The following is a 12,814-nucleotide window of genomic DNA, read 5'->3' on the forward strand; positions in this document are numbered from 1 at the left end:
TGGACCAGGAATGAGCTATAATGTGGAAAAGAACTGATATTAATAACAAGATTCATAGTCCACCCTAAAGATGGTTTGGTCTCATATTACACCTAATAAAAATAAACAATATTTTAACACTTGCCGTACTTACAGTACCATCTTCCATTACTATGTACATTGTCGTAACTCCCATTTGGGAGCTGGGAGTGGTGCTTATATATTCGAAGGTAGAATTTGTCTCACAGTTATTGCTACCTTTACTAATGCTACAGTGACTAGCATCTGGTATTTATATCTCTATTTATGATTGATTCATAGTTGTTGGGATTGGTTTTAGTTCATGATGCTTTGAACATTTCAAAGTTAGCGCAAAAAAGTGCTGTCTCAGCACTACCGTCTGTTCTAAGTTACACCAGTATCAATCCAGTCTCTCCAAGCCTTGGCATATGCAGTTTCAATGAGCTACAGGGCACAGTGCAAAACTTACTTGTTCACTCAGCCCTCTAACTAGCAGTGGAGTCTGGTGGGCATCTAAAGTAGATGAGAGAAAAAGCCTGCACTTCTTTACACTGATTCAAGGTGCTTTGCTGCAGATGCCCATTATTTACTCTAGTGTAACAACCTCATTTAATCGGACATGAAAACTAGTAAGATAGCTAATTAAATCCTTACATTTAGTCTTCCTTTAACAGATAGGCTATACTTTTTGCCCACATGTCGTATAGAGGGAGAGAATAAAAATACCCATTAATGTGGTAAAGCCTTGAAACGTAATATCAGATTAATTGCACAGACTGTTTCACAGGCTAAGTCTTTAAACCTTTTTTTATTAAGATCCATTTTTGCACTCTGCTTTTACACAGGATCCTGAAGGTTGTCAATCAAATTAGTGTTTCCATCCTTATGCTTGAAGAGATTAGGAAAAATAACCCAAACAGCCCCCATTCACAGGAGCATAAATAGTAAAGAATTCTATTCTCTCTCCACACCCAGCACCTGAGTAAAAACCCTTAAAATATCTGAGAGGTCAGAGAGTCATCTGGAGGGAAAGAGGCCCTTTTTTCTGTCTGCCATCTTGATTTCAGGCCTGTTGCCCTTCGCTGGTAATTGAGGTGTCACTCAACAGCAGATATGGTAGGTAATAAAACTGCAAGAAAGCAAGTTTGTAATTTTAGACTACTCCAAGTATCTGACCCAAAGCAGGGAAAGCTTCAGAGGTGGCTCTCTAAAGTTAATTACTCTCTCCTTGTAACTTGTGTAAAACTAGAGCAGTGAAAATATCTTCGCTAAAGGCTTTCAGCAAGTCAGTCTAAATTAATGTTTCAATTTACAGTAAAAAGCAGATGTGTTAACTTAGATGAATATAGTTTAATTCATCTTGCCATACAAATAATATGATGTCCTGTAAAATGTTTCACTTTTAAATTCTAAATTTAAAGTCTGAAGACAGGATGCTAAGTTTGTACTCCAGCTTATAGGGTGGAGAGAGAGAGAGAGAAATTTTTAATACGGACAATTAAATTGTTCTAATGCATATGCCTTCCCTGCTCTTTTCCAGCAATACAGGTGGACCATGATAGAGCTGCTACACATATGGTTTTTCCACCAGGTAAACATGCCAATTTTGGTGATTCAAATCTGTGAGAGTGCAGAGTAGGCTGCTTGGGGTTTCGGTTTATTCCAAGATTTTAAAATTAAACTGTAAGCAATAGGGGGCAAGGACAGCAGTTAATTATATGGTTGTTCAGCACTTAGCACAATGGAACCTTAACCTAAATGGGGTCTTTTATGGTACACCTGAACTGCAGTTAAACACAAGTGGCTGGCTCATGTCAGCTGACACAGGACCCAAGGCTACAAGGTTATATAATTGCTGCATAACGACTTTTGCGCTCCGGGTGGGACCTGGATTCTGGGACGCTTCTCCTTTACAGAAGGCCACATTTGCAGAACAAGGCATTGTTTTATTTGGACAGAGCTGAAAAGGAGATACAAATTCAGAGGAACATGATAGAAACACAGCTGTTCTTGGTGCTTGCTTTGTTTTTCATCCAGAAAATGTGAAAGCAACATGCAAGGCATTGCACTGGGGAGGAGGAAGTACTTAAACACTTAGGCCATTTCTACACAGGCCATTTCCTTCAGAAGTGGCATGCTAATACACAGAGCGAAAGATGCTAATGAGGAGCAGATGCAAATTCCCTGCACCTCATTAGCATAATGTCATGTGATTTTGGAGTCCGGAAGAAGCACGGCCCCCGGGGGGGGAGGCTTCCAGAAGAAAGTCTTTCTTCCGGAGGCCTCTTCTTCCCGAAAATTTTTGATTCAGGTGTTCAACTGGTTTTTGCACTCTGGGGATTACATGGTTATTTGTAGTGAAGTGTAAGCCTGCACAAGGCATCCGTTAACTCTTATGTGGAATCAAATGGATCTGGTACCAAAGTTTTTCTCAAGTCTTTTCAAAATTAGGAGTTATGACTGGAGGAACAGAAAGCCCTACTGAAAAATAGTTGGGGGTTTTATAGCTCATGTTTTCAAATTCTGAAATTAGTCGTCTGAGGAAAGACAGCTTTGGCCTCCATTTGTCTGTAGGATGTAGGCAGGATGAAACTTCCCAACACATTTCTCTATGGTGTGCAACAGAGCAGGATGGTCACCGTCTTTGGGAACACTTTTGTACCACTGAGTGCTAGTGAGGAGAAGGAATTAGCTTTCAATATCTGGCTCAAGAGTACCAAGCCTCCAATTAAGGGTGGTGTTTTGACTGTCAATATAGACAGGAAACTCTGCCTTAAGACTTGATATAAAAAGCAAAAATCAGAGCTTATATGTAAAGGTGTATAACCTGGACAGATGCTTTATGCTCATTGAGGCTGGTTCGTGCCTCAGTTTATGTGCTTGCGCAGAAGCGTAAGGTGGTATAACATGCCCCTTTTCCTCTCTGCAGGTTACCCATATTGCAGGTTGCAATGTGCAGGAGAGCCACTAGTCTTCCTCCAGCATGGATGAGTGTGGAAAGGGGAGTTTCAGTCCTCCCTTTGCCCATCCTGATTCAGACAATGCCACAAAACCAGCATGGTCACCAGTAAACTCCACTCTGTGCTTGCAGTTTACTAGAACAGGTTATTTGCTGGCATGTAAAGAAATCCTTAATGGCAACACTTCTGCCAGACCACTTGAAAGGAAATCTCTTTTTTAATGTTTTATATGTTGGGTGGTAATGTTTGAATCCTAGCCATGGAGAATTTGTGCAGGTGCTGTACCAAATACATAACAAAGAGCCAGTCCCTGACCCATCCTCTCTGACAAGCTAGCAGGATCTTCTGTAAGATTGTTTCAGCTGCTCTGCCAGTCTTTCACAAGGTATATTGGATAATTTCGACAGAGCATTTATAACCAGGGGTCCTTAGCTTTCAGACATGAGAACAAACTCAGAAGAATCTCACAGCATTAACTCAGCTTTCGTACTTGTCGCCATTATCGCCGTGTCTACACTAGCCAAAAACTTGGAAATGGCCATGCAAATGGCCATTTCGAAGTTTACTAATGAAGTGCTGAAATACATATTCAGCGCCTCATTAGCACTCGGGCGGCTGCCACACTTCGAAATTGACGCAGCTCGCCACCATGTGGCTCGCCCAGACGGGTCTCCTTTTCAAAAGGACACCAGCTACTTCGAAGTCCCCTTATTCCCATCTGCTCATGGGAATAAGGGGACTTCGAAGTAGCCAGGGTCCTTTCGAAAAGGAGCCCTGTCTGGGCGAGCCGCATCAATTTCAAAGTGCCGTGGGTGCCCGCGTTCTAATGGGGTGCTGAATATGTATTTCAGCGCTTCATTAGTAAACTTCGAAATGGCCATTTGCATGGCCATTTCCAAGTTTTTGGCTAGTGTAGACACAGCCAAGGTTGCACAGAGCAGCCCTGAGATATTCACATTTGTTTTTGTGGAATTTTACACACTGCTTTGAAAAGCATACTCTGTCACTTCCCCTCACCCAACAGGGAAAAACATTATTTCCAGTTGCAACAAATTTTCTCATCGGAAACATGGAAAAAGGAATTTTTGTATTTCTGTGAGCCAGAAGCTGCCGATACTCAAAAATGAGTAAGTGTTCCAGGTTATGCTAAAGACGCTGGGGAAATGTTTAGGCTTTTTTTTCTTTCCCCTTGTAATTAATTTTGAGTAGTGTTGCACAAGTGTCACAGTGTTCTGCTCCTCAAGTCTCCAAGACTCTGAAAATATGGATAATATTTAAAAGAATCAAATAGGAACAATGATAGTGATTTCTCAGGTTAGTTCAAGGATTAGCCTGCTGACTCTTGCAGAACAGTCTGTGGCGGGTGTGGTTAGCAAAAGCACACCTGCTGAACTACCAAAGTAGTTACTGTGAATTACATATGATTATGAATAACAAGGTAGGTAAAACAAATCTATCTGTGGTTTTATGAGATGCTTATCGCCATGGCATTTAAATTGAAACCTTCAGTATCATATTATAGCTACGCGTTGTCTGTTAAAATTGATACTCATTATATTCACTTTTAATTTCATCATTGTTCCCACTCACACACCCTCTGCAACTACTCTGTTGTTACTTGAAATAAAAGTTCCTTTGAAACAGGAGGAATTTCAGGATGTACCAGCTGTGTTTGGCAGCAAAGGCAATGTGGGTTTGCTAGCCACACCTGCTCACACTATGTTCTGCAGCAGTTAGCTGATTAATAGCTGTGAGGTTCCATATTCTTTATGGAAATGGGGTTATGACTATGAACATGCATAAATGGAAGATACTTTATGCAAAGATACACCTTGTAACATGTCATTAGAAAAGTTTTTTATAATGTGCTGAATGTGTATATTCCATTTGAGAACAACAAGAAGTCCTGTGGCAACTTATGGACTAACATATTTTGGAGCATAAGCTTTTGTGGGCAAAGACCCATTTACGTGCATGAATCGTGCCTGTAGCTGAAGTTAGAAATATGAGGTACAAATAGGTTACTAATCTAGACATGCTAAGTGAGGGCCATTAGTGGTACTCAAGCAATTTAACGTTCTGGTACTCAGGACAATGATCTGTGAATAGTCTTGCTTCTCCTGTGAGCCTGAACTATAACTGGCCAAATCACCTGATGCTGGGACCCATTTTGCATGCTGTACTTTCACAGTGGAAGTGTGAGAAGTTTAAATTGAACACAAAGGATCCCCACCTTAGGCAATGGGGTGGGGGGGCTATAATGGTGGGAAACTAAACAGGAGAGCTGCTGCCAGGTGCCAGGATGCTGCTGTGTACTATGAGATGCCTGTTGCAATCCTGTGGAACTGCACAGTGGGGAAGATCAGGCCCAAATTGTGAGAACAGATTATTAGAACTACTATTTAGCTGGGTCTACAAGTGCGAGTAATTTTGAAGTATCCAGCTCTTTTGAAAGAATGTGAGGATCAAGTACAATGCGTTGTTTCAAAAGGAAACCAGAGGAATGCGGTGCAGAATTTGAAACCCCTATCCTGATCCTGTACTAGGAAGAGCGTCACCTATTAGAAAGGAGACATATGTAGATACTCCACGGCCATCATTCTCTCTTCACAGCTGTGCCATCCGATGGCTGGGAAAGTCCCATGCCCTCCATTGTCCCGGAGAACCTCTGGAGCTGGCACAGAGGTACTAGGCACCCACTCCCTGAGCAGCAGTATGTCGGGGCTGCGGCCAGAGACCTCAGTGGTGGTCGGGGATGACTTCACCAGCCACCGCTAGGCTGAGTTGGTGCAGCAATGCCTTTGGCTGGAGGAGGCCTACATGGTCTGATAGAGAGTGGCCTGGGACAGGCTAACCTCCAACCTGGAGAACATTAACAGCATGCTGCGGGAGCACATGGCCAATGTGCCCCCTTTTTGGCCTCCCTGCTGAGATCGCTGCTGAGCCTGACCCTGCCAAAGCCTCCCACGACCCTACCTGCCCATGCTTCCCACCCTATCTCGGTCCCACCACATACCCCGAACCTGGGGAAGGAGGGGTTCCCAGGGCCAACAGGGCTCTCGGCCTTCCACCGCCCCCCCCCCCCCCCCCCCCCGATTGATCCCTCCTGCCTCACTCCAAGTTCAGGTCACTCCCAGTCCCCCAATGGGTATAGGTTGCCCCTTCCCACTTGTACATAGTTTTCAGTTGTGTTTAATATTTGTAAAATAATGGTTTAAAGTAAAAATTTTATTTTTCAAGGATCCCCATGTTCTTGCTAGTGGGATGGTGGGCATGGTGAGCGATGGCTCTGGTTGGGAGTCAGTGGACCGTGTGAGCAAAGTTCTCACAAAGGGCATCTCTGAGGTGGACCCCATCGTGGTGGGCCCAGCAATTGGAGGCATTGGCTGGATACTCATAGTCAGGGCTGGACTCAGCCCCTGACCCCTGCACAAAGGCATCTTCCTTGTCCTCCACAATGTTGCGGAGGGCACAGCAGGCACCTGCCACCTGCAGGACATTCTGCACCCCAACCTCCAGGTGCGAGAGGAGGCACCACCACTGTCCCTTGAGGCACCCAAAGGCTCACTCCATGATGTTGGGGGCCTGGGTAAGGTGGGTGTGAAATGCCTCCTGGGTGGGGTCAGGGTAGCTGGTATATGGCTGTATTAGCCACAGCTGCAGAGGGTCGGCAGCATCTGCCACCATGCAAAGTGGGGCTCTAGGGGAGGAGCCCTTTAAGGAAGTGGCTGTTTGTGGGTCCAGAAAGGCTTGTCCACCAGGCAACCCTGAATGCAGTGTGTCCTGCTCCTGTCTTTCGAAAGAGCGCCTGGAGCTGTGTGCATGCTCCCTTTTGAAAGAATGGAGCGATCTTTCAAAAGAGTGGATTGAGGGTTTGCTCCACTTTTTGTGTGTAGCCATGCTCTTTTGAAAGGCTAAAAATCAAATGAGAACATTTGATTTTTTTTTTTTTTTTGGCGTTCAAAAAAGCTCTGTTGTGTAGACCAAGCATTTATGTAAGAATTGACATGTAACATGTTTCTTAAGCATATTAGGCTTAGCTGGCATGTTGTGTTTTATTTTGCATAGTAACATACTTTGACCTGTTTGCAGCCACCTAAATTCTCCTTTTCGTACTTAGTAAAATCACTTTTCTTTATTAATAAACACAGTGTAAATAGCTTACTTGTGGGGAAACACCCATATGTATGTCTTTCATTGATTTTGGTTTATGAGCTTGCTCTGTATAAACTTTATCTGGAGTTCTGATCCCATTGCGGCTGTACACCTGAGTGCTGGGTCAACTCTCTTTCACTGCATCTTCCCAGACCTCAGTGTCTATGTTACTCTGCCATGGCCCATCACCTTGACTCAGTGTCATTGCAGGAGAAGAACAGAGGGTCTGGCTCAGCAAGACAGGGTGGTGGGATGCCCAAAAGGCAGAGAGGCAGGTTCAGTAGTATTTCAGCACATCAGTTGACAGTCTCAAGGAGGTCTCTGTGACCAAACCCATCATGGTATCTGTTTTCTGTTAATGATACATTTTTACATGGACCAAAATGCTTATAACTTGACGAAGCAACCTGCAGATTTAAATGGGCTTGATAGATAAGTTTCCAGTTTGTTACCCTTTCACACAAAGCCAGTACCTTCTTTTTGAAATGCTCATCTAGTGCCCCCCCCTTCTTATTTCATGGGAACTTGATTAAGCATATGGGGGGTCTGGGTTTTAATAACAGCACCCTTCTGAAGCCGCTGATCTTGTTAAATATGTATTGTGCCTGTGGCAGAATGAGATTAGGCATCCAAACATTTAGGTTCTCCAGCCACAAAGCTCATATTTGTCTTTGCCGTTTTGTAACAAAAAACACAATTATCACAGGTTGATTTTTTTTTTTTGACCGAAATTCAAAGCTGCTCAATAAAAATGATGGAGGAATGAGATGGAAAGCTCATGTAGCCTAGCTGCTAGATGCAACAGGGCTGTGAATAGCCCCGTCTGTGCAGCAGAAAGTCATTTTCAGATTAGGCTTGCTTTCTATCTAGTCAGATTTTCTGCTTTTTTTTAATCCATATTATTTGGCTCTTTTTATGTGTTCATCTTAGAGTTCAGGAGTAACCAGCGGCCAACACTAAATGGCCACCTAGGTGGCTACTTGGAACAGGAAACTATTCATTAGGCATCTTCTAAGTGATGGTTCCTGGCTTTTTCAGCTAACTATGTCACTTCATCAGAAAAAGATCACTGTTGTACCAGCTACAACTGTTTGCTGTTGCCTTATCCTCCCTCATCCCTGCCTCTAGGGATGACCTCGTCCTCTTCTCTGTAATTCATAACTAATTTGTCTCCGTTGTGTTGACCGCTGATGCTGATCTCCCTTTCCATGTGATCAGACTTGCTTCACCCTTCCTCTCTGATCACCACTCTCCTTTTGCCCTTCCATATCTTCATGATGAATTTGGAGGCCAGCTGCTCTTCTGAGCTCTAGTGTGAAATCTACCTGCCTCCTGCACAGTTCTACTTGTGCAAACGCATTGTGGTGAATGCTTTGCTCCCCACAAGTTGAATACAGTTCCCAGGAATCATCAAATGGCAGCACGGGTAGAGGCGGCATTGCTGTCAGTGGAATAGGATGGGGGTTCTGAGCAGCAATGAGGAGATACAAGTTTAAACGTAAGGGTTTTTCACTTCACACTGCACTGATTTCTCTTTCCTAGGGTGAATCAGGTCCTTTTTGATTGGATGGCTTTTCCCCTTCCACACTGTCACCAGCAAATACCAGCTTTGGCTGGAAAACACCACAAGGCAAGAAATAGAAACAGATCGATTTCTGAAAGATCAGTATCTAAATTGAAAGATGGAAGTCTACTTCTATATATAGACAAGTGCAAAATGGTGACTAGAGCTGGGCAGGAAGCAGTTTCCCCATCCTGTGATGGTTTTGGAGATGTCATAAATATTTCCCATCCCAAATCAGGACAAAAAGGCAAAAATCTCCAAAATGTTCATGAACCAAAAATCTGAAAAATTCAGATTGGGTCACTCAAAATGTTTATTTTTCAGAATTTCAAAACACTTTGTATTGATTTTGCTCTTATATATTTTTTTTTTTTTTGATACATTAATTTAAATTTCCTCAGAAAATGTCGTTTTGGACCAAAATGTTTGAAGTTTTCAATTAACAAATGTTGAAGTGGGACATTTGCATATGGCTAAACAACTTTAAAACAATTGAAATGAGAAATTTGTGGGCGTGACCGCTTTCCACAAAAAGGTTCAGTTTTGCTAACTCAGCATTCCCCAAGAAAAAAAGTTTCAGAGAATACTAGTTGAGTGTTACCAAAGTTCTGTTATTAATTGGTCCTTTCCCTACATCTTGATAATAACATAGGAGGCAGGAAATGCCCTAGTGGTGCCATTCACTCTACAAGGTTTCTTGCAGAGGTTGTTCCACAACTTTTCATTGGAAGGGCATTTGGCCTTCCATAGAAGAAAGCAAGGGTCTGACCCACTGATCTCTGATGTAAATGTAGTTACTGCAAGTTGTCTAGAACACATGGCCATGTTCAACAACAGTTGCAAGTTGGTGATGGGTATTAGCATCAATGAACTGCTGCAGTTCCCTTAAAAGAATTGTGCTTCACAGCATCAGTTGCAAGTCTTCGTTCTTTTCGGTAGAACTTAAAAAGTCATTTCAGGAGATTCATGAATAGAAAAGTCTAATCACTCTGGATTCTTATTATGAAAAACAGGATTATAAGACTGAAATTTCATGCGAACAGATGTCATGCTTCACGGAGAAGGAAATCTCTAATTCCAAACCCTACACAGCCTGACAGGAAAAGCTTTCCGAAGAAGGAATAGCATTAACTTCAGACAAAGTATTTCAGGAGAATAATGTCCTACTGTTTTGTGATAAGGAAATTTGTAAGACAGTTTATTATGTAAAACTACACAAAAAGAGCACATTACCTTTTAGAGAATAGGATTGATTTTGTTCATGCTTTCAGAAAGCTGTGAACTTTAATAAGTTCCCAGCTCCCTAATTTTAAGTACGTGCAAGTAGTCATATTGAAGCCAATGGCTACGATTACCCTACAACTACCTGTCAGTAGAAGTCACTGTTAGGAGAGTTTTCCCGATTTAAAACCTTTCTGAACAGATGGCATGTTCACACACAAGCAAATCAAGAGAGTGCTCCCCTCTGTCAACAGAGCACCTGGATTGCCTGGCTGCTCTCTCAAGAAAACGCGCACCCAGAAACACAGCAGACAGGTCTGCCCATTGTGGTGGATGCCCTGTCTAGTGTGAGAGACCCCCGCGGGCTATTTACACAGCTGTTTTGGTCAACAGAAACCTGTCCAAAGCAGCACTGAGGCAGAAGACTGCCAGCGAAAGTGCTGGGTTTTTTGACACGCTGTCGACAAAACCCATTTTGTGTGTAAACACTCCACAAGTTTTGTCAACAAGATTCTCCAGTGTAATCATAGCCTGAGTTTAAAGATAGGCATGTGCTGACCTGGAGCCTGCGGGGAGGCGGGGGGGTAGTCCCTTTGCTGTACTATGGTTCATATGAACATTCTTCAAGTACTGTATATTTTATTTCCAGTTCTTTTTATTGTCATGCAGTGATGTGTCTGTATTTTCTGTTTCTTCTAAGAAGGAAGTTTATATGTAGGATGTTAGTAACACTGTGGGAGAACACTAAAGGTTGGTAGGTGCACATTGTACAACAAGGTATTGACAGTAAACAGTAAATGGAAACTGGAGTTTCTATGGAACATGATGCAAAGCAGAATCGTTGCAGGAAAGAGGAAATGCCATTGGTAGGAGATAACTATTTATTGACCTAGAACTTCACATGCTGTTGGGGGTGGGGATAATGAAAGACTCATCATGGAGCTGCCTCCTTTAGATTTAACTTTACTGGCCTGTAATTTTGTGCATGTGTACGTATTATGTTAGAAATTAGGAAAGTGACCTGTTGCTCGGAAATTTGGGCAGATACTACTACCAACCTATTACAGCTCTGTAGTACCTTCCATTCAAGGCTCTCAAATCACTTTGCAAACAGTCAGTTAAATCTCAGAACAGCCACCTCCTGCAAAAAAATGTCATTTAGTAAAAACCCCAATTCTCTGTTAGAGAAAAAATTATGGAATATTTTGGACCACATCTGAGCCCAATTTCTTTTCTTTCCCTGAAAGACAAAAAATATCACTTCAAAAGTTCTGGAAGCTGAGATACTGGTAGAGAGGAATGCATTGTGATAGTTTCTGCATTTCTATCTGCTGTAACAATATGGGACACTTCATAGCAGTATCCTTTTAAGACAACTGCAAGATTCAGCAGTTGATGACACCCACCTTCAAAGTGCTAGGGTTTTTGTTTCAAAGGGAAACCTGTAGAAATACCTGGTTTAGAGTTCCAACTTCTCTGTTAACGTAAATCAGTATAGTTTTAAGTGTGCATGCTGAAAACTTTGCAGCCCGGGCTGAGACTGAGCAGAAATTTTTGAATGAGTGTTTAAATACACAGATATCTTTTCTTAAAATGCATAGTCTTACTCTAACCCATTCAGCAGTGAATTCTGTGCTATCATTAATGGCTTTAGGGACCTATTCATGCGATATGTTATGGGGCTCAGACAAGACATTGATGCTGGTATTCTTATATCTCACTGTTAACAACTTCTAAGTGACTAGTGCCAGTGAATGGGGAGATGGAAGACTTCCCCGCTTGTGCTTTATGAAGAAATGTGTTGCAAACTGAGGCCTTGTCTACACTTACCTTTACCATCAGTCTACTTCAGCTACACATAATGTGTGGCTAAAGCTAAGATACCTACCACGGAGTCTTCCACATTGTGAGGGGCTGCTTTCCTCTTGCTGCCAGCTACTGTTCTCCTTTTGCTGGAGTACCGACATCTGTGGGAGCATTTCTGGACAGCAATTTACTGTGTCTTCAGTGGCGCAATAAATCAGCACACAGTCCATTGATCCCAGTCTCCTGAGCTGATCAGGAAGAGTATGGAAATGGCTGGTGCTATGATGCTAAGCCTCAAATCCCTGCAAAGCAACAGGCTCACACTCTTTACATGATGTGTTACACCTTACACGTGGGTCAGAGCAAGGTGGGAGGTGTCATCCGCAAAGAACGGTGAAAGGGGCATCTGAAGTTACTGCTGCTCATAGCAGCCATAGCTTGCCACACAATGTGACTGGATTACTGTGAATTCTCCAGCCCAAGAAAAGAAGCATCATGGAACCAAGCACAGAACAGTCCTGGCAAAGGCTCAGAATGGCGCATGCAACTGGGAGTCACAGCTACAACTCTTTGCATGCACATAAAGTTGTCATGTCCCTGCATGTGCTGTTAGGGGTGCACAAAAGACAGGCATTGGTTTGTGACGTGGTCATTGGTTCTGCTAGTCCACATATCTTCTTATCACCCACTTGGTGCTCAGCCATGGACATGCCACAATCTGATTTTGCTTTGTACAGTTGGGCATCTCTAGCCACCTACCACACTGTTTTGTGTGGGAAGGCTCCAAGCAGCCCTATACACTAAAACAACTACCCCCATGTAAGAAAAAGTACTTGGCTTACCATTATTATGAGTGGTCCAAGTCATGCTCTTCTAGAGTAAGTTTTTGTTTTTAATGCAGCATTTGCATATAGTAACAAAACAGTTTTGACTAATTTTCCACAGTTTGAAAATCGTCTCCATTTAAATAGTTTCATTTATATTCTGTACTAGCCATCTTATAATGCAGATCACTTTATCCGAATTAAAGTCTGACTCATTTTTACGTCATGTGAGTTATGCAACATTTGAAGAAGAGCCGAGTTTAATAAGCAAGTTTATTCAAACT

Source organism: Carettochelys insculpta, chromosome 8 (assembly GCF_033958435.1).
Source record: "Carettochelys insculpta isolate YL-2023 chromosome 8, ASM3395843v1, whole genome shotgun sequence".
NCBI classification, from domain to species: Eukaryota; Metazoa; Chordata; order Testudines; family Carettochelyidae; genus Carettochelys; species Carettochelys insculpta.